The sequence below is a fragment of the Mustela nigripes genome, chromosome 8 (assembly GCF_022355385.1).
Source record: "Mustela nigripes isolate SB6536 chromosome 8, MUSNIG.SB6536, whole genome shotgun sequence".
Taxonomy (NCBI): Eukaryota; Metazoa; Chordata; class Mammalia; order Carnivora; family Mustelidae; genus Mustela; species Mustela nigripes.
Genome location: NC_081564.1, coordinates 90,087,930 through 90,111,392, shown reverse-complemented (window position 1 = coordinate 90,111,392; position 23,463 = coordinate 90,087,930).

Here is a 23,463-nt window from a genome sequence, read left to right as displayed (position 1 = left end):
CAGACCTACCCACAACGTGCCGTACCAAACCTCTTTCTGAGGAGTCTATGGCCCTGAGGGATTTGTTCATCCACTCGAGCACTTGTTAAAGAGGCACTGAAAGACCTGCAGAAAAGAAACATCCCGCGTTATGCTTTTGGGGACTCATAGTGTTAATAATGTGAATGTCATTTCCCGCCTTTATGCCACGGAGGCCAACAGGCAAATGTACTGGACACACAGCTCTTCTTAGCAATGGGGCCCCTGCAGACTGGACGCTGTGCCCTTCAGAATCTGTAGGTTGAAATCCTACCTGTTTCCAAGGTGACAGTTGGAGGTGGGACCTTGGGGCTGATTAGGTCTTGAGACCCTACCGCCATGCGTGGGATCCGTGCGGAGGTCGCTCAGGCCTCCTGGCTGCGAGGCGAGGACACAGCCCCAAGCCGGCTTCTCCAGACACCGACTCCGCGGGTGCCTTGACCTTGGCCTTGCAGCCTCCGGAGCCGTCACATGGGACACCTGTCGCTCACGCCGTCCAGGCCGTGGTGTTTCCACCCCAGCAGCCCGAACACACCGAGTTGGAGGCACGACTGGGAAGTTTAAATCCATGGGATCCAGCAATATTTGGTTTCTCAGGAGCAAAATATACAAATGAAATTCAGTAACAAACCGAATATATTCTTAAAGCTGAATGCCTTCCGATACGACGGACAGCACAGACTGCTTTCCTGTTGATTCATGGTCTGGAGGTCTTACTGTGTACCAGGCACTTGGAGAAGCCCAAGCAATCTAGAGAAAAAAAAAATACCTTTTCTTTCAAGGAACTCACAGTGTAGGGAAGAGGCAGAAGGAAGGAAGAGAGTGTTTCAATACAGGGTCGGGGGTCCTGTCGGAGTGGGACTCTTGAACCGTGGGCATCTGAGGGTCAGTGAGAGAGGGCCCGCTCGTCATCCAGCGAGTGCCGAACCAAACATCGGTATCGTCTCCTTAAAATATATCTGGTAACTATTCCCTGGGCTTCCACAGAACGTGCCTGTTTTGAGGACGTGACAGGTTGAAATCCTGTAAGCCACGGTGCCAACGACGCGCTTTGAGGCAGAACGTACACTTAGGAAATGTCAGCGCACTGACTCTGAAATATTTAGGAGAGAAGGCTGATCCCACCAGCTCCTCCTGGCCGCGTGGGGGGGTGAGGGAGCTCCGCGGGCCCAGCCCGACCTCCTCGCTCAGCAGGGAGGGGCGGCCGTGGGCGCTCCCGGGGGCGGTCCTGCACAATAAACCCACCCAGACCCCAAATTAAATGCACGCTCACCTCCTTGTGAAGGAAGGCTTCCCGCAGTTCCTGGGACTAATATTCCTAATAAAGCATCCTTTTAACAAAACTGAAAATCAATAACGGGAGAAGTTTCAAAATTGACACTAGCCTTTTGAGAAACTGGAAATAGATCTTCCTGTCAAAGGCTAACACGGCTCTCCTCAGTCTAGACTGCACAGGGAACAAAATTATCCGATTTTCATTTCCTCAATTTCACTCCACAGTGGTAAAACGTGTGAGTATTGATTCACCGCTGAGACAAAAAGCAGAAGAGCTCTTCACCCCAGCAGGGTCAGGCGGGTTTGTGGGTGTCTAATTATACCTACAGAGAGCGCATAAATCTTCCCCAGTCATTACCGGAGCGCACCCGTCCAAAGGCATCATTCGGATTCTTTAACCCACCACTCATCCTCCTTTTGTTTTATGGGAGGTCATGGATCCCAGAGTTAATATTATCATGCCTCACAGACTTTCAAATTTGTATCGGAAATAAGATTTGCTGCATGACAAGGCCGGTATGCGTCTCTGTTTGCACAAGCAAGTCTATAAATATGCATCACGACCGCCGGCTTCCACACGCGGTGGGGACCGGCAGGAGAGCTGGAGGGTTTTTATTTCCCACCCGGGGCCTCCAGAAAGAACCTCACTCACAGGTGATCATTTCACTCTGGACATAAAATGTTTGCGTCTCAGGAAACACATGTAATGTTTTCAAATCCCATCATTAAACTCAAGAGGGTTAATTTCCCACCAGAAAAAATGGTGGATTATATGAGGAAAAGCTACTTAATCCTATACAGATAATCAAGCTTCACACCGAAATTATAAATAACATGTCAAGATAGTGGGCTGCCTTTTTCAACGGCTCGCCAACTTCGGGTGAATCCCACTAAATGTTCTATTGCTTTCATATTTTTTGAACAGGAATAAATTCTTGTACTTTTTTTTAAAAAACTGAAGAAAGCAAGATCTACCACCAAAATAAGGATGCATGTATGATACACTTCTCATCTCAAAACGACCGGTTTTGGGAACATGATTATAGCACCTACGTATCAAAGGAGCAACGTGCGTAGCCTAACGCCGCACCTGAGAGAAGCAGAAGTGAACCCTGGCTGTTTTCACGCGTCCGGCCTCCCTCCCGCCAGCACGTGCCGCGGGATCCGGTTCCACCGGCCATCGTGCAACCTGCTTTGTTTGCTCGTGGACATTTTTCCAAGTCAGCAAATGTGGATTTCCATCATTCTTTTTAACAGCTGAATAGTATGGATGCCTCTAATTTATTTTAGCAGATTTCCTTTGATGGACATTAAGGTCGATTCCAATTTGCTCTAATATAAATAATGTTGTAATGAACATATGGTGCTTATATCTTCTTCTGGGTTATCTACTTCTTTCCTTTAAAATAGCTGAATCAAATCTGACTATTAAAGGGAAGCTTATTTCACATTCTGATCATTTTGGTGTGTTTTGCCAAATCATCCAGAAACTGTCTATTAGGGCTCATTCCCATGCTGACCTCTATAGGAAAGGTTACCGGATATTTTTATGTCTTTTTTCAAGAATGGTGAATGAGTCGTGGAATTTCAAGGCCATTTTTGTCTGTCGCTGTTTGGTTATTAGTGAAGTAGAGCATCTTTTCACGTCTCACTGGTGACTCATCGTTCTTCATGTATAACTTCTCCATCGGTTTGCGTCTCACGAGTTTTGCGACCAGAGAGTGGGCTTCGACTTATTAATGCTTAAGCTCTTTGTAGGTCTGGCTCCTATGTCACTGTTTATGCCAAGGACTTTACTGACACCAGAGTTATGTTAGTGTGAAAGGTGGTGCAAGCTCTAGCTGTAACTTTTACAACATCCTTTAATAACCAATATTTTGTTGCCGTTGATTTGAGATGCGTCTAGTCCACCGAAAAGACTTCCTATGCTTAAGCCTGTCTGGGCAGCTTGTTCCTTCCACGTGGGCCCATTGTTTTCGTCATCAAAACTTTGCAGTAGACACACTCACTCTCTACGGTGGGCCCGATCGCGGCCGTGACCCCGCAGGGCTGCTTTCTGCGAGGACCGAATCATAGAGAATGATGAAATGGAGGCCCAATGCCAGGCGCGTGGCAGGTGTTTCTACGGGAAATACCAAAGTTAGGCCAACATGTTTCTAGTTGTGCAAACATGTTTCTTCTTTCAGATGAATTTTAGAAGCAGTTTTATAAAATTTCTAGATTGACCCATGGTGAACGGATCAGAGTTTCCGTTGAAATAACATTAAACATGTTAAATTATCCTTTGTAAAAGGATCATCAATAACTGAGGCCCTTTTGATACTGAGCAAAAATAAGCTATTTTCTTTACTCAAGATTTATTTTACACACCTCAAAGTTGTATGATAGTTTTCCCAATAAAAATTGGTTTTTGTGGTTTTATTGTGTTTTTTCCTTTATGTAATACTCTACGTATAATATATATTATATAAATACAATTACAGAATGTATATTTATATGATATTATAAATGGGTTCTCTTTATTATCTTTGTATCGGTTTTTCTCTATTACCAAATTTATGACATGTGCGTCCACTTTTAAGCCATCCAGGAGATCACCGGACTCCTCTGCGTAAGTGTGAACGCGTCTTCACTGCCTTGCATTCTCACACGTGGGTCTGTAGATGCACATATGACTCGCACCTGTCAATGTGCCTTTGCCATCCCTCTCTCTGTATATATTGGAAGAAAACTGACGGTTTCCTGCTAATGACACTCTTTCCTCTTCCGTCCACGTTTACCCCTTAGGACGTGCGTCTTGGAGAAGCCGTCGGCTGGCACTTCCCTGAGCAACAGCAGAGGGCAGAGGCTCTCGCTCGGAGCTGCCGGGCGCTCTCCTGGCGCACACGCTTCCTCCCGTCCAGCCACGTCCCCTCCCCCCCCCCCCCCCCGCCCCCCCCCCCCCCCCCCGTTCTGCGGCCACTTTACCTCTTCCCGCCATCAGCCCACCTGCTCCCACCGACGGCAGAGAGCGGTCCCAGACCGGGCGCCAACACCTGTCTTCTCACCACTACACATCTCGAGGGACCAAGATGCTGTCTGTAAGGTGGTGACACCGGCGCTGTTTCTGCCCAGAAAGAGACGTCTCAAAGCCTGTTCCCTTCCGGACGACGACATTTTACCCTCCTTTTGTTCATTCCGGCCGCTTCTGTGTTATAGTCGTTTGCTGATCGGTAGTGCACGGCTGTGTTTTCGTTGAAGCACACGTTATTTTTAGGAAGAGGACAGAAGCCGTTTTTGAACACACAAGGAAGAGCACGTGTCTTCACGGTGCGGCAGGGCGGCTGAGGACGCAGAGCGCGTGGGTGGGGAGTCGGCTGCAGAACCCCTGTCTGCCTCCTCTGTTAGGACCTTAGACTTGGAATTTAACCACTTAGGCTTTACTCTACTCTTCGACAACACGGTTCCTATGAAATCACGTCTTGAAGTTCGTAAGGTTTCAGGAACTAATGTGTAGACGGTGCGTTGCTAAATGAAGCCATAGTGAGCCCCCACGATCACGAGAAAACCTCGTTAGGAAGCGGTAGGAGGAGCCCCACAGCTTTCTTCCTTGCTCTTGGATGATGTTCGTGATAACTTCTATAAATAGGACATCTTACAGCCAGATGTTTTAGGACGACTGGAAAACAGAAATGTCAAGGTTGTTTTCTCTAGTAAAAGAAGGAATTTCTGCTAATTAAAGGGGAGCCCTGCGGTTTGCCAACCTGCCAACTTCACATGAGCTTGAGTGGTCAGCGTTCCCTGGAATGGGCTGACAGAAGGCGGAAGGCCAGGTCCTGCCTCTCTCCTAGCAAACTGCCCAGTATTTAGTGTAACTCGCTCCATGTACAAGGTGTCATGTTATCACTACCAAAATGTAAGGAAGGACCTCATTTTTTTTTCAGTGTTCTGTTCCCTACAGCTCAGAGAACAGAACCGAACAAATAATTAGTGTGCACTTAATATTTTCTCAGTGTAAGATTTGGGAATTCACGATGTTAACAGCAGTGGTTTTAAGCTCTATGGAAAACCAGAAAGGGAGGGTGTATTTATTACTTAAACTTCCTTGTATTTTCTTTATACCAGATAGTAACAGCACAGTGTCCCTCATCCGAGGGCGGATGTCCGTGTGGCAGATGATTACATATTCCAGACCCTTGTGTGCACAGCACCCACCAGGGCCCATGAACCACCCCTGCGTGACCCGGGGGACCAGGGAACTGGCGGGAACACAGATCAGGCCACGTCCTGGCCTGGGAGTCGTAGCCTTTGTCTCCGAGCCCGCGGTCTCCCAGGATCCCGCAGACCACGGTGTGTTCACTTGTCAGCTCGTTAGGAGGAGAAATTCTCACCTCTTCACCGTTCCTGACAACCACGAATCTGACAAGGGTCTGGTACCCAGAATATCGGGACTATCTAAAGGTTGAAAGCTCAAGGATAAAAAAAAAAAAAAAAAAAAAAAAAAAAAAAAAAAAAAAAGACCTTTGAAAATTGGGCCACAGACTCCTCCGGATACTTTAGCAAGGAAAGTGCTCGGATGGTGGATAATCACATGAAAACATGCCCCGCATTTCAGCTGCTCAGGAAGTATAGGTCACAGTCATCCCAAGACAGGACAGCACACTTTCCAGAACAGGAAATACTTTAAAAAACCTGCCAGGGTCTAAGCACAGTCGGTTCTTGCCTTTTCGAACACCAGAGGACCGTGAGGCTGGGGACACGCCGCCTCCGTAATCAATGGGAATCAAAGTTGCTCAGTGACCTTTACACACGTCTGTCACAAGACGAGAAGCCCTCTTACTGCTGGTGTGAAATGTACAGGATGATGAAAATAATGGTAGAACTCAGATCTACTTAATGCCGCAATTTAAAACAGGAGAGACAATGATTGGCTTCTTTGGTAAAAAGATGTCGAGCTAGACACCACAGACTCGTGCCCACCTTCTTGTACAAACCAGACCCGGGTGGGCTCCTCTGCTGTGCCCAGACGAGCTGCCGCGCTCCCCTCCCTGAGGGAGGATCAGCTTCTCGCCCCAACCCCCCCGAGTTCCTCTGGCTCTCTGTGGACATTTCCCAGGTCAGCTGTTATCTCCTAGAACGCCACTTCCCCTTCACGGAGATTTCACTTCGAACATCACCGCTTTACTACTTCGTTGTACACTTACCTTTTCTTTGACAATCTTCTCTTTCAGTTCTCCATTCTTGGCAAGTGTCCCATAGGCGACAAAAATAAAATAAAAAAGAGGGACACCTGGGTGGCTCAGTGGGTTAAGCATCTGCCTTCGGCTCATGTCATGGTCTCAGGGTCCTGGGATCGAGCCCCGCATCGGGCTCTCTGCTCAGCGGGGAGCCTGCTACCTCCTCCCCCTCTCTGCCTGCCTCTCTGGCTGCTTGTGATCTGAGAAAGGGGACGATTTGCTGCCTGTGTGTGGGCTGCAGGCGGAGACGCACTGACCAGCCGGCACCGGCTTGTGCGGAGGTGCTGTGCTGAATCCCTGATCGCCACGCATGTCTGTCATTTCTCTCGTGGCTTGTGGACCGAGGAGCCGGACAAAGCTTGCACTTGCCTTGTCCGGCTAACACACATGGTCACTGAAATCTGAGCGGTGCTGCTGGGGGACAGGTGCCAGCCGGCCGGAGCCAGTCCCGCTCAGAACCCCGCGAAGCGAGAGCCCGAGGACCGGGGAGTGTGTGGCGAGACTGGAACCCTCAGCCCCTGCTGCGGGGGGTGCCGAAGGCTGGTGGTTTCTTAGGGAATTAAACAGGTGCCCCACATGACACGGGAGACAGGCGTTCGCCGTCACCAAATGTCCACACGGAAACCTGCACACACATGTTTGTAACCACTTCATGCCTAACGGCCACAACCAACTGCCAAATTGGTTGCCAAAAACTGAAAGCAACCCAGTTCCCTGAGGTGGCTGACTAGATACACAGTGCGACACTCCAGGGGACAGGGACTGTTGATTATGAGCTCGACGGACAGACGGCAGAGCTATGACACTGAATGAGAGAAACCGGGTGGCGTAGTATACGACGCGTCTTCTTGCGCCATTCTGGACAAGGCCAAGCTTGCAGAGACCGAGGACGAACCAGGGGTCTGACTGCAAAGGCAAAGCAGCGGGGGCTTCTCTGGGCCATGACTTTGTGTCCTGATTTTGCGAGTGGTTACCTGCGTCTGTGTTTGTTAAGACTCACAGAACTGTACACACACAGAAAGAAATAACAACATTCAGTTACCTCTACGGATTGTTAATTTTAAAACGTTAGAATGTCTGCTCTGTTCTTTTAAATGGGTACTTTTGGGGGAAAAGGATTTTGGTAAAAGGAAATACATTTTTTTTTTAAAGATTTTATTTATTTATTTGACAGAGAGAGATCACAAGTAGGCAGAGAGGCAGGCAGAGAGAGGGAAGCAGGCTCCCTGCTGAGCAGAGAGCCCGATGCAGGGCTCGATCCCAGGACCCTGAGATCATGACCTGAGCCGAAGGCAGCGGCTTAACCCACTGAGCCACCCAGGCGCCCAGGAAATACATTTTTTAGGTCTCAACGCAACCTTGCGTATCTCAATTGTGAGCAGTTCCAGCATGTGATAATTCACTAACTTAGCAGCGAAATCACGGAAACGTATCCATCTGCGTCAGGTTGACGCTCTGGGCGGAGGAAGGGGAAGTGTGCGGGGAAGGACCTGAGTGAAAGCCGGGCGCGTCCTGCGCCGGAGGGTCCACGGATGCATCACCGAACGGCTGCACCGGGAACTAACGGCGTGCTGGATGTCGGCTGATTGAATCTAAGGGAAAAAAATAAAAATAAAAAGTGACCGGCAAGCACTGCCATCGGGGGACATGCATGGAAGGGGGCTGCGGGCTGGGGGAAGGGGCACGGTCAGGATCTTGCTGCTTGTTTTTTCTCTTTGAAGATTTATTTATTTATTTTAGAGACAGGGAGCACGAGTGGGGGGAGGGGCCGAGAGAGGAAGAGAGAATCCCAAGCGGACTCCCAGGAGAGCGCAGAGCCCGCGTCGGGTCTCAATCCCATGACCTTGAGATCATGACCTGAGCCGAAACCAAGAGCAGGATGCTTAAGGGACTGTGACCCCAGGGGGCCAAGGATCTTGCTGTTTGTTAAAACAATCCATGCAGAACTTTTCTACAATGGTATACACATGAATTAATAAAAATAAAATCATTTTAAAATTTAGAAGAACTCAATCCTATGTGGCCTAGGACAAAAACCAATTAATTCTACATCATTACACCAAAATATGAACAGTGGTTATACTTGAGAAACGAGTTATGGCACACCTCCTAATTCATTTCTTTTGTTATTTTATTTTATTTTTTAAATTTATTTTTTTAGATTTTATTTATTTGACACAGAGACAGAAAGATCACAAGCAGCCAGAGAGGCAGGCAGAGAGGGGGAGGAGGTAGCAGGCTCCCCGCTGAGCAGAGAGCCCGATGCGGGGCTCGATCCCAGGACCCTGAGACCATGACATGAGCCGAAGGCAGATGCTTAACCCACTGAGCCACCCAGGTGTCCCTCTTTTTTATTTTATATTAATTTGTAAATAATTTGTATAATTTAATGTTTAAAAGTACACATATTTATTTTATCATAAGGAAAAATCTCATTTGTTAAAGTTTTGGGAATGGAAAGGGTGTTCCCACATCTAGAAATGACCCAACGCACGACTATCATCCGACTTCTTCTTACCACAAATCAAAAACAACAATATGTGAATCATTAATGTTTTCCTTTCAAAGAAGTTCTGAGTGGTTGTAGACGACCTTTCCAAACTGGGCGAGGGCCAGCTCTCTGTTTGCATGTAGATGGGCTTATTTCTGCATAATCAGTGGGCCTATTTGTATTTTAGTGTATAATTAAAATGTCTCTGAAGTGACTCAGCTAGATATCACTTGAGTATCTAAGCAGAAACCACGGAACTAAATCATAAACCAACATATAAAAATGTCTGTGAAGTATAATCTTCATACAACTAGACTTTTTCTATAAAGATACGTTCACTCAATTTTTTAAAAAGTGTCTTTTTCCCCTCCATAAGTGCTTTATTTTCAATATCAAATTATCAGTTGACTCTGGTTTTGTGATATCACACTCTGGATGAGTGAAACCATATAATTTTTGAAAATACTTTGTGTGTGTTTGTGCATTAAAAAGTCAAAGGCCTAAGAATTGCAAGTCTATAAACCAGATAAACAAAATTTTCACTTGGAAAACTGCCTGCTTGTTCTAATTCGTTTAGGACACAGTGTGAGTCAGCCTCAGCACTAAAGGATTTCAGAGGACATGTCTCTTATAACCGAAATTATAATGCGTGTTTGTTCTTTACTTGTCGTCCACAGACATCAAAGGGCACGTTGGCTTTTCCCTAAACCGTTCCGCTTCAACTGCTCCCGCTGTGAAGATGCTCGGAGGCGCCCCCGATGAGGAGTCCTTTAGGACACCAGCTGCTTTAGAGCAAATCTGCACTTCGCTGTGAAACGGACCAACGCCCCAGTGATACCAGGCTCTGGGGACCGGCCTGTCAGTGAGAACGTCCCAGTGCCGGGCTCCCGGCCTGCTGGATGTCTGGCTGCAGAGGAGCTCGGCGCCGGGACTGGAACCCTGAGTGTCGGGAGGACCCCAGGCTACTTGTGGAGGAGGAGAGAGAAGTGCCCGGGGAGCCCTGGAGTGAGGCGACCGCAGGGACGAGAGAGCCGGCCCCGGGGACCCAGAGCCTCTCTCACACCGGGGGGGCCACCGGCGCAGGAGCTGCTGTAGATGAACCAAAGCCAACTTGGCTTTTGTTCACCACGTTTGTTTATCCACCAAGTTCACCGAAGGGATCTTGTGAGGATAAAAATGGTTGCAGACCTTGATTTCTCAAGCGGATCTTGAAGGCGATTAGGATTTTCTAGGCCCGAAGTTATCTACTTAGAAACTTAACTGCTGCAAACCTCCAAAGCTGGCTGTTTGCCCAAGCAGGGCAGCTCGAGGCGCGCTCCGTGGCGCAGAAGGGGTGCAGGTGCCGTGGGAGGCGTGTGCGCGGCCCGACTTCCACGAGGTTCTGCACAAACGCCCAACCCTGCGGGGCCCGTGAGGCCTGGGGAACAGGGCCCCCAACCTCGTCCCTCGCAGACAGCCGGCCGCGGACGCTCGGTGCACAGCCGGTGGATGGAGGGAGGAACCCAGCGAGCAGGGCGGGCGGGCCACGACCTCCGCTCCTGGGGGGACCACGGGCCACAGTGTGGGTTCTGCCGTCCCCGGCGGTCATTTCGATTTTCTGCAAACTAAACTAAGCTTTATAGCTGTTAAGAAACTGAGCCTGGGTCGCGCAGATAATAAGTGAGGCGGGATTTAGACCCACACGTGTGCTGCTAAGGACCTCGAGGACGCCCAGCACAGGCCATGGGAGAGCCGGGAGCTTCCCCCATCCCAGCCGGCGGCCGCGCGGGGAAGCTGCCTTTGCCCAAGTCCGCAGGCTGCCCGCCGTGTCCTGGGGCATCGTCCAGAGGTGAGCGGTAGGGCGGGCCCCCTCTCCTGCGGACACGCAGCCCCGTGCCCCACCTGCTTTCCTCCTGGTGGCACGTGGTGAGGATTTGGGGACTCGGCTGTGTCCGTGCCAGGCTGGGGCTCTGTCCCCCGTGCACATATGTGGAGGAGGCCTCCGCCCTGGTTGGAGAGTCACCCTGGCCCACATGAACGTTTCACTGTAAAGGAATGATGTAACCTGTTAGGCCGAGAGCCTCCTGCCTGGAGTAACAGAGTTAATACCGACCGGCGTGTGTGTGTCTGTGCGTGTGTGTGCGCGGGTGTGTGTGGGCGTCACAGCGTCTCGGGCGCTGCGTGTGAGGGCTGCTGAGGCTGCCCGGGGAGGAAGTCCTGCTTCTCACCCACCTGCCAGGACACCGCAGCCCGTCTGCCCATCCGAAGCCGGAGCTGTGGGAAGGCCTGGGGGGCCAGCGCAGGAGGAGGTGGAGGGCGGGGGCAGGACCAGGCCTGGGCTACACCTCAGGCACGCCGGGCGGGCGACGACCGCATGCGGGCTCCCCCACTGGGCGCTTTCTGTTCCCGGATGTGGCTTCCTCCTCCGTCTCCTCCCAGCCCCAGATTTAGGGAACTCCGGCGACGTCCCTGGGTCCAGGCATTTCAGGAGCTCACTTCCTGCCTTCCTATTTTGCCTCGGGGTCTCCTGCAAAGACATGGGGGCCTGCCAGCCCACGGACAGGGAGTCAGCGCCCCCAGAGGGGACCCTCAACCTGCAGGGACAGGAACAGGTGGCCAGAGGCCCCAGCTCCTGCCCTGGGGTGGACAGTTGTCCCTGCGGGTGCAGCAGACCTGAGCCTGGCTTTCTGCGGTGAGTCCTGGGTACGGCACCCATGGGGGCCACCCACCTTCCTCGGGTCCCTCTGCCCCTCACCTCTGCCTCCTGGGATCACCCCTAGCAAGCTGTCTGCACCAAGCTCCTTTCTCGGGCTCTGTCTTTGGGGGATTAAAAGCCCGGCTGACGCTTGTGTCCTCACCCCCCTCCACCGGGGGAGTCCGGGAAGCCCTCAGCCTGCATGTCTCGGAGGGACGGAGCTCACACCCCACAGCTGCCACCTGCCGCCTCTTCCTCTTTCCTTCTTTGCCGGGAGCTTCACGTCCACGGCAACACGGACAGCACAAAGGTGGCATCGCGGGTTCTGGAGGCTGTTCTGGCAGCTGTTCTGGGGACAGCCGGGACCCTCGGGGCACTCCCCTCCCTGGCGCAGGACGGTTGTCCCAGGGGTCCGCGCGGCCGGGCGTGACTGCCAGCGGGCCGTGTGGTCCGCGCCACCGGGCCGTGGGAGCAGAAAGCATGCACACGGGTCGGGGTGAGGCTTCTGACCCTAGGTTTGCCCCTTTGCCCTGCTTTCCCCCGCGTAGCTCGAATGCGGCCGCAAGCCTGGGCCAGTAGCACCGAGGGCGGCCGCCAGGGTATCGAATGAACTCCGCGGAGCTGTCTCTCTCTGTTCGATGAATGAAAAAATAAGCTTTGATTGTGCTTGAAACTTTAGGTGTTTTGGGGCTGTTAATGGAGCAACACCCATTCCCCGAAGCGGGTCGTTAAGCCGGAGCCCAGCTTTGCGGGGATGCCACGGGGATGCGGCAGGCAGTGAGGGAAGCCCCTCGGGGGGAGCCTTGCAAGCTGCAGAGAATCGGGACGAGCAGCCTGTGACCCCCACGGCCGGGGCTGGGGTCCCTGTCGGTGCCGTGATGTCAGCCCCGCACACACCTGTCTTTGGGCTGCACCAAGTTTTCTCTGAGTAGACCCCATTTTTGTAGGGCCTGTCCGTGGATTTCTTTTCTTTAAGTCAGAGGTTTCCTCACCAGCCCCTGAAAATCAGCCCTGGGCTGGCCTGTAGGCTTGTGTAGCTCCCCCTGCCCCTTCCCAGGCGCCTGCATTCCGACGTCTGTGGACATCGTAGCTCAGACTGTGCTAAGTCAAAGTCAGCGTCTTCTCCCCAGACCTGCCCCTCCGTAGACGTCCTGCCCCGAAGAACTAAGCTCCTTCCAGTACCGCGTGTCTGTGAAGCCCACCCAGAGCCTCTCCTGTCTCCTTCTCCCATGGATCTTCCCATGTTTGCACACAGCCTCTGCTGGTCACGGTCTCCAGAGGAACAGCCCAAAGGATGGATGGATGGACAGAGCTATGGACACTAATGATATAAAGGGAGAGATTTTAAGGAGTTAACTCCAAGGCTCGTAAACAAGTCCAAAATGCACCTGGTAGACCAGTAGGCTGAAGGGCCACGGAAGAAGAGATGTCGCGGAGGGAGCTGGAAGGCTGCCTGGAGGCAGAATCCGCCGCTTTTGGGCAAAGTCTGTCTTTGCATGTAAAGCCTTTGACTGATTGGTTGAAGCCCACCCCATTACGGAGAACGAGGAGCTTTACTCAAAGTCTGCTGATTTAAATGTTAATCTCACATAAACAGCACCTTCACAGTGACCTGTAGACAGGTGTTTAAACACACTTCCGGGCACCACAGCTACGCTGACTCGTAAGTCACCATCACACTTGCTCCCTTCCGTTGGCTTGGACCAGCCCATCATTCAAGCTGGTTCAACTCTATCCACCATCTGTTCTCCAGCCCGAAATCAGAAGATCTTTCTAACTATTCATTAGTCTTATCTGCACTATGTTTCAAAGTCTTCCCTGGTAGGACAAACCAAATCCAAATCCAAATCCAAATCCCTTGACCCGACGTGGGCAGCCCTCTTGATATGCACACGGTTATTCACATCTTGGTTCTAACCACGTGGCACCTTGGATGCCCACAGTCATGCTCAGCCCAAAGTCCCACAGTGGGTCTCTCCTGACCCTGGGGCTTCTGGAGCCCGCCTTGCTGTGTGGGTTCCCGTCATGTCGCCTGTTTACAGCCAGTACAGCCCCTGCCTCTTCAGGAACATGCGTGTCTGTCCATGTGTACGTCCGTGCACTCGTACGTGAAGACTTTGCTGCCCAGCTCTGGAGTCCTCCAGAATCCAGACTGGCCGCACTTCCTGCAGGAGGACCAGGAGGACCTCCTGGTTCTGCAGGGGGCGGAGTGCTCCACAACCGTTCCCATCACACACGTGAATCTTCTTACCTGCTTGCTCCTGCACAGCCTTGCGGGGCGCCATCTGCTACTCACCCTCCTCAGCCGGCACGAGCATAGCACGCAGCACACAGTAGATACTCAGTAACGGCATCCTGAGTAGGGGCAGACCTGGCCGAAGGGTCCTACAGTCTTCACGAGAGGCGCTAGTGTCCTTGGACCACACAGTTCAACGATGCTTCCCGTTAAATCCCTCTCACTGTAATGGCAACCAAGCGTGTCAGTAAACCCAGTGGTGTGGCTTTCAGATCCTAGATTTTGGGGGAAATGAAATGGCCCTGGTCCTCCCCAGCCAAAACGTAAGTTTTGAGAGTATTTGTTTCCTCGAACCCCTGTAACGAGGCACCACAATGGGGGTGGCTTGCAATAGTGGGAACGGAGGCTCTCACCGTCCTGAGCTCCCGGTGGGACACCAGCGTGAGGCAGGGCCAGGCTCCCTCCCGAGGCTCTGGGGAAAAACCCTCCTGTCTCTCCCCACTTCTGGTGTTGGCAGCAATCTGTGGTGTCCCTTGGGTCATGAACAGCACACCGGGGTCTCCATCTTTGTGCTGTCATGGCCCTCGGCTCACCTGCTCTTCCTCTCTGTGCCCAAGTCTCTCTCCCTCCTCCCATGAGGACCCCAGCCCTGGATCACGGCCCGTCCTACTCCGGGGGGCCGCCCCACCTTGATGGCATCTGCAGCGACCCTGCTTCCAAATGAGGCAGGAGCCACGGGCTCCAGGGGTTAGGACGTCAGCACATCCTTTTGGGGGGGGGGTACAGTTCACCCCAGAACAGAATTTAACACAAAAGGTAGGTCTTTCTGACCCTAAATGATTGCTGCCATGTTCACTCCAGAGATGGGGAGCCAGAGCCATCTGGACGCCACAGCGAAACGCTGTCCTCCAGACATCCTGGATCTCGGGTACCCTGGAGTGTGGAGCGACGTGCAGGGCCCCCTGGAAGCCTCTCCAGAGGAGGCAGCAGGTCCCCACCCCAACTTGTCACGCCGGCTAGCACCCCCGCAGCACACCCTGCCCTCGCCGCCGCCCCTCCCCGACCCCTCCCCATCCAACGGCACCTGGATTATTTTATCAATATTTGTGGCACCATATTTCTAGCCGTTGGAAAGGTTAACATCCTTCAGCGGCCGTTTAAGTCCTTGCTGCCTTCAGATAATGCACTTCGCGGCAGCAAAGCACCCAACAAATTTCCTGCAACATTAGCTGCATTTAAAAGTATAATCTTATGCAGCTTTTTCTTGCTCAACACATTTCAGAATAATGGGGGAACGCGTGTATTTACAATGGAGGAAATAACACACGGTATTTAACACTCCTTAGGACGCTTGTCATTACTGGGCTGCGAATCTGAAGGAAGAGGCGGGGCCTGGAGCCGACCCCCAGAAGTGGGGAGCACCTGCGCCGGGGGGCGCAACCGAGCCCTGCGTTCCCAGAGGCTGAGGTTCCTCTAATGAGTGGATACGAGGAACAGAGATGTTTTTAAGCATAATTATGCCAAGCGGAATGGAAAGGCTTAGCCTGTGACGAGTGCACCCTGAGTGCCGGCAGCGGTGGGCTTCCTTATAAGGCTGGCCTCTGTGCCGCGGAGCAGAACGGGCTGCTGGACCCCGCGGTTTGTGTCTGGGGCTTTCAGTCCAGCACAAACAAAAACATGTAATTCCGGGCCACTCTTCCAATTCCTCACAGTCATTTTCGGCACCTTCCCTGTTCTTCTCTCTACTTTTCTTACAGAAGCAAGCGTCGTTACGGTGGGTCTGAAGTGCACATTACTGTTTGCAATCTACCCATGCTTTTCTTTAATATTTCATCATTAAATAGCAAAATAACCTGATATGATCCTAATTTAGTGCCAATTACACTGCATTGATCAAAGTGACCTTTTCATACTGGAGCACAAAAATCAATCCTGCTGTAAGCCAAATGTCAGGGGAGGAGAACAACATATAATCCGTGACAATCAAAACATTACTTACAAATGAAATCACCGATGGCCCACGCGCCAAGGCAGTTTCTGCATGACGGGCGCTGTTGGTGTTTACAGCTCTGGTGGGGGATTTTTGTTCCCCACCGTCTGCCTCCAGACACCGCAGTGCTACGTTTCTGTTCCCACGACGATGAAGGCAAGGGGTTGAAGACCGGGGCTTGGTTCAAAGGAGAACCCCAGAAGGCGGCTGATGTTTGTGATTCGTTCCCAAAACACAAAAGAAGGGCCCTCGCAGATCCCTCGCTGGGCAGCCTCAGAATTCCCCTAGAACTGGGGCACATAAAGCCAGTTTGATCCGATCAACACACCCCACCCAGTAAGATCCCCGAGGGCATGACTCGATGGTCTCTGTTTCCCAGGACGCACCTGGCTCCTTGGGACACACAGGCCCCTGGAGGGGATGCTGATGCTCCGGGGTTCAACTCCCCGAACCTGCCGTTTGTAACAGGAGGGCGGCCCTGAAAAGCCTGGTGCCCATGTTCTTCCCCACGACCATTTACATGATTCTGGGCAAGTCTCTGGGCCCCACGGGCTCTCATCACCTCACCAGCGAATCTGAGAAAGTAGTGACCGTCTTGTGGACTGGCCTGTCACCAGAGCAAAATGATTTCCACCAGCAAAGCATTTAAAACAGTGCCCGGTGCATAATAAGACCTTAATAAATATTAACTTTTATTTAATATCTAATATTAAGCATTAATATTGAATAATACATTACATTATTTTTATATTTATGACATAAATTTATAAGTGACATAAATTTTTAATTTATATAATGTAAATAAATATTTAATATTTAATATTAATAAATATTAGAGCAAAAACAAAGGGAAACGGATGAGTGTCCTTTCATTCGTGCATTAAGAAATAAGTAATCACCAAATTCATACATAACTTTAAAAAACCTATCCTGGACCTTACCTTCTGTACCTTAAAATGCCGGGCTGAGTTCACTGTGCACGCCCGAAACACATCTGTGTCCACTGGACTGCGGTCTTTGGAAGTCCTTTGACAAATGTGTCGGGCATTTCTCTCCAACTAAAGACAGACAGCTCCTTGCTTTTCCCTAAATGTCCCCAAATCACAAACAGGGTCAAAATATCGGGAGTGTACGCAGTACCCCATGCGGCCTGAGCTGACAGATGTCACCGCTGATGTCTGAATTCCGTGGTGGGCACAGTCTAAGGTAAGAGAAAATGTGGCTGCGTGGCCCCCACCTCAGATCAGGCCCCAGGGGCCGGGGAGTCGCTGCCGAAGGGGGACGGCTGTCGGTCCGAGAAGAAGGTTCAGTAAACGTAAGACTCTGAACTGTGAAACCAACACCCTGCGGCCCAGAGCCCCAGCCGGCTAACCCCAGCCTTCGAGGAGGGAGCGAGGTCGGCTCGTCCTGCTCTGCCAGCTCCACCAGCTCCGGCGGGAAGGACAGCGACCTGAGGACGTCTGCTCCGTGCTGGGGCGTGTCCCCCTCGGCCCCAGCCCCAGCCTGCACCTGCCCGGGCCTCTAGAGGCCCCGCTGCTCCCCACCCTGCCTCGCTGCATCCGGGCTACGGTCCCAGGTTCCCCCTGAGCTGACGGAGCTGGTTCTGGTCCACAGCTCCCGAGGAGGGACATCCCGGCCACCTGCGTGGTCCCCAACGTGGCGGGCTCCCAGGGAAGCGCTCGGTGACATCCCAGCTCTGGTCAGGAGCCAGATCTGATTCATTCCACGCTGAGACAGAATCAGTCTCCAGTTTAATTTAGAAGAATTGTGTGGGCGGATTGTGGAGGTGACTCCCTTTTTTTTTTTTTTAACTTGTTTTTCAATGCAATTTGCAGCTTAACAGCCACACTATAAATGACATGATTAAGTTTTATATATTTCTGTATATTTGATGTATTTACCCAAATGCAGCTGTCATTTTGTATATGGTTTCAGATGCTTCGAGCTCAAGCAGCCATTTGTGGTGATCACACTTTCCGGGGGAGCTTTGTGTTTTCTTTCGTTCTTTCTTCCTCGTTCCCTTTTTTTTTTTTTAAATAAATGCTCTAATACAAACCTGAAACACCCAAACAACACATTGAAGATTTATATGTGAGCTTCACCAAAACCAGTTTTTACTCTCACAGAAAATACAAGTATCAAAAAAAAAAAAGAAAAAAAGAAAAAATCGCCTCCAGGAAATTCTCTCTTCCTAATCTACCACTTGCGAGTTCTCTGTCCCATTCAGCATCTGTCCCAGCAGGACCAGTCCGGCCACTCTCACCGTCGTGGTGGCTGGGCTTTAGGGCCACTGGGGGGAGGCTGTTTGCGGGAAGCCGAGGGCCTGTGCTCTCAGGCCTGAGAAACACACTGGCACATTCCATTTTGTGTTCTGCTATCATAAAAAAAAAAAAAAAAATTCTGATTAAAAAACAATGCCAGTGAAGACTGTTTCTATAGACACAAAGACTTGTAGTCTACTTCACATCCCTTATGATATGACACTGATTAACCTTGTAGTAAAACATGCAGAGGAAGAGAGAAGCATTTAATCACCCAATGGTCCCTCCCTGCAAGCCGACCATTTGCACATTGAGCTTCTGATTTTGTCAAATAAGTGACTGATTTTTTTTTTTTTTACTTTTACTCGGAAGTTTTGGTGTAAGTAAAGAACATACTAATCTTTACGAGATTGGACATATTTGGTGTGGCCTCCGTCATGTTTTCTCGGGCTCCCTGACATCCCGGTGCGAACGGGCATGTCTGGAATTTTAAGGAGTGAGCAAGGAGCGAACACAGTGGATTATTTGGTTAAGAAGAACTATAGGGTAGAAATGCTGCACGTTTATAAAGATATTTCTTATTATTTTTAAAGCAAGGAATGCAGAGGAAATTTAAGAAGAAATGAGGTAGGATTACAGGGAAAATAATTGGGAAAAACAATAACTGATACTCTAAGTAGATTGAAATCGTTGCAGACTTGAGAGATTCATCATCATTCCTATTTTTAAAATTCCAAGTTTCTCCGAGTCTCACTATATGTTCTTTTGAAATGAAATACCACCAAGCCTCGTTTGACACTTTCTTCTTCAGTGGGGATTTTTTATTTCCTTTTTCTTTTCTTCAGCATGGCAAATTAGTTAGTTCTGCTAGACTGCCCAATAAGAAGCCCGTCCGCGCCTTTTTATATCATGCCTATCACTCCACTAAATGCATTTAATAAGCTGATTTGAAATCTTTACAGATTTTTCTATATAAACTGATAGTTTTTAGCAGTACTGTTTTTCTCTAAAATTAGGTGTTTGCTGTCTTGCTTTAAATGGATTTACTTCATATCAGTAAAATACTGAGGGGGGATATTTGTCTCATGTTACATTTATTCTGTGTGTGTGTGTTCTTTCCTAGATGATCAGAAAACCTTCCTAAATTTAATTCCCACACACTATGTCAAACTAATCATTGTACAAGTAATAAATCATGGCCTATTAAAGAAACCAAATTTTCTGGACCCTAAGATTGGAAAATTATTAACCTAATTCTTTACAAATTGCACAGAAGATAATATCTGATAATCCATTAAGCACAACTTAATCAATGTCTTCCATCATAATGCAAAATGTACTGATAAGCATTCAAGCTCTGTTGATTAAAAGGGTATAATGTAATAGTGTCTATAAAATTCAGATTGCTGGAAATGAATATCTTGCTAATGGAACAAGCCAGTAAATTAGGTTCTCCTTACCCGTTTTTAAATATATTTATGCTATGATAAAACAAGAGGCAGCAAAACACCTAACCCAAGAAAACACGAGTAGGGTCAAGTTCACAACAGTATTTAAGGAGAATGATTTTATACATCTCTCACTCTAGGAAGGGGCTTGCATTAAAATTACCTAAACTTTGTGTTTCTCTAGACCACCTCTGAAATGAATTTACTGCTATAAACATACCTTCATAGGCCAGGAGCTTCTGCATAGCCTAAAATAGACTAAATGATGGGGAAACAAATCCAATGATTTTAGCAGTGTTTCATGACCCTGTGTTTGCTGGGTTGGTCCAAATTGTTTTAAAATGACACATTGCAACATGTAATTTTATTTCAAATTAGAGCGTTTTTTTTTTCTGTACAATAGTTGATTTTTGTATAGTTGATGTGATAAGATACATTAATTTTCAAATGCAAAATACTCTGTCCTGATTTCTGTAGCATTTCGTTCTCCCTGTATCCCAAGTAACCTGTCAGTGTTGCTTCAGCTAACTGACCTCCAGATATGTGCGCTTCCGTCTGTATGTAACTGTACACCGTGTACGTCTTTATGAAATTGCACGATTTATTCAGAGCGTAGAGATGTCCACATTATTTACACAGACCCTGAGGCCTCAGAGGTTGGTTTGAAGGGGAAGCAGTCGTCTACATATTCCCAAATATGGGGGAAAAAAGCATGGCATCTTTGCACGTACGTATGTATACATAATGGCTCTTTAAGTGGAGATGGGTTTGCTAGCCTACTTCCTTCCCCTCCCTTAAAAGTTAAGTTTTCTTTATTTACACAAACACGAGTATTTTGCCATTCTAATACATCATTGATCCCGATTTTGCAAACGCACTCATTTCTCTCAAATAATAAAGCACCGGCACATTAAGAAGCAGCGTCTGTCCCTAACAGTTAAGGTTTTTATACAGAAGGACAGTAAAATCGGGGAATGAGCGTCTGGCGGGGGACTGGAGACGGCTCTGGTGCTGGGGTAGACGTGGGAAGAGCTAATAATGTGACACGGAGCGGTTCTTTAGAAGAACGTATGCTGTCTAATAGTCTTCCTTTTCAGTTATAAAAAGGTCTTCCAATCTGAACAGACAAAGCTATTCCAGTAGTTCTATTTGTTTAAGAAAATAGGTCTGAATTGATGAAACTAATCATTTTATACTAAGTGCTCTTTGTAAAGACAATTGCTGATTGCGTGCCCCTTTTGTAGCTGTAGCTGAGCCTGAGACGGTACAAAATAACCATCTTGCCAGTTGTCACAACTATTTGCTCATTCTTTAATTAAACATAATATAGAAAACAGTATAATTCACATCTAATTAGAAATCAACTTCTTTTGACGGTGAACTCTTCCGGAGCCGATGTCAAGGAGCATGTTCGGAGATGTCGTGTCTGCCAAGGTTATTTTCTTCCTGGCCTGCCCCCAGTTCATATCTGAGATCACGGCACCTATTTCTTGATTTTTTAAAAGAAATTCTTCGGAGCTGCCTCCCATGGCTTTGCGAGCGGCAATGATGATGATGTTGTTAGTGCAGGAGACTCCGCTCCACCCAGGCTGGTTTCATTAAAGTGTGTCTGATCAGGACTGTGAATCTCCTTTTGTACTAGAATTAAAACAAGTTTTTCCACTCAATAAAACAGATAATGAACGCAAAAATATGCCGAAATCACAATGACTTAGCACTTCTCACCTCTAGCAAATCACCAAGAAGGTTTTTAAATGCTCTGCAAGCATATTAATTTGATATTCATTTGCCAAGTCATTTCCTACAGTAAATCCTCGACAGCCGAAGCAGTTGGACAGCTGTCTTGGAGGGCGCGTTCCCACTCCTCTCACGGTCTCGTGCAGTAGGCGACGGCCACCCGCCTTTAAGATACAGGAAATGGAGCCAGAAAAAAAAAAACATCTACAGATGCCGCCAGGGAGCGGAGAAGCCTCCGACCTGTTACTCTGCGAGCTTTCACTGAGCACCTAATCCCTGCAGATGCTACGGGTTCCGGCCCCGACGTCCCAGCGGCGTCTCCCAGGGAGCATGCACTCACTTCGACAGAGACCAAGAGATGGTGGCCAGGCCCTCTCTTGTCAGGGCTGCAGTGGGCACGTGCCCTTGGGACAGGGCGGGAGAGAAGGCCTTTTGGAGGACGCTCGGGGTTATTTGGGATCTGCAGGACACGCAGGGGGAGAGCACTTTGTGGGGAGGTGGGTGGGGAAGGAGGAGCCCCGCCTGCGCGGGGCAGGGCGGAGAGATGTCTCCCAGCCCCACCGGGCAGCGTGCTTCCTCGGTAATTGCGACTTAATGCTGGGTTTGTCTCCGCCGTCCTGTTATTCACGTGTCTCCCCTGGATATCTGGCAGCCGCGGGGAAGAGTGCATTAAGCACAAATACAGATTATGAAACAATGAAGTTAGGCACATTAGCTCAGGCTTGCTTTCTGCAGCAAAAGGCAGTTGCGTCTAGAGGAAGGGGATCCGTACCCTAGCCTCAGCCTGGGGGTAGCCGCGGTAATGGCCCGAAGGACGCCTGAGGCCACTGGGACCAGGGCTGTCCTTCAGCTGTGGCCTGTGAGGGCGCAGTCCTCACTGACCTCCGAGTCGCGCCCGCAGCTCTCCCTCAGTCCATCCATTCCTGCTCACCACATTTTGGGTTTTTTAAATTTTGTTTTGTGTTCCAAATTCCTGATGCTGGTTGCTACAAACCCAAATCCTTTCTTCAGAGTAAGGAGCTCCAAAGAAGGAAGGAGCCATCGAAACACAAACATTCCGTTGACCATGCCACTGATTCGCATTTTCCAACCTCACCCACCTTTTCCAAAAGCTCGGAGCGGAGGCTTTGGGGAGCACCAGGGTGAAAGAGGGTGGCCCCACGGTCTGTCCCAACATCTCCTTCACAGGGGAGACTTAGGGAGACGGGGCCCTACCCCAGGCCCACCGCCTGGGAAGGTGCATGGGCTCGCAGGTCTGGAGGCTCCCGGGAGGACACCGCTTCCGGAGCGAGCGCCGGCGGGAGGGTGGCCATCACGGCCCTGAGCCCAGCAACCCCGGGGGGCAGGCCGGCTGCGGTGGGGCAGCGAGGCCGCTCATGTGGTCAGCTTCTCCACCCGTCCGGCGTGCAGACGGGACGCCATGTCTCCCCGGGGAGCACGTTCGGGGGAGCGCGCCCGCAGACAGGCATGCCGGCGTGGGGTCAGGGCGACCCGCCCCGCTCGAGTGCGGACAGCCGCTTACGGGTCTACTCACAGCGACCCCAAGTGTCAACACGTTTGCAAGAGGGCAATTAGGAATGCAAATGTCCAGTTACCCCCGCCGGGGTTCCAGAAACAGACAAAACAGAGCCGTGTTTCCGTGGGGCTGGGCTCCTGAGGGGACCCCCCGACTTGGAGAACTTTGTTTGGATGCCTCGGCTAAAGATGGTGGAACTAATCCCCACTTGAATGGGTGATTGTTTATTTCTGCTTAGCGTGAATCAGAGTTAATTGTTCTGAGTAGCCTTTCATGGTGGCTGTCCGTGCTCGGGCCATCTGCTGTGACGGCCCGAGGTCCCCACTTGTGGCTTTTAATCTGTGCTTCCTCCCTCGCCCAGGGAGGCTGGCCCTCGGAGTCAGCCCTCGCTGATTAACGGAGCTCACGGCGAGAGATCCCATTCAAAGGTGAGCTGGCGTGGAAGGCTTTGTTCCTCAAACTAGAAACACGGATTCCCGCCGTCCGCCATATGTTTCCACGGAGAGGAACAGCAACAGTGACCCGATCCTTGGTAAACACGGAAGTGACCCTGAGACGGGAACTGAAAGGTCCCCCTCGGGGACACGTACAGGAGGTTGGG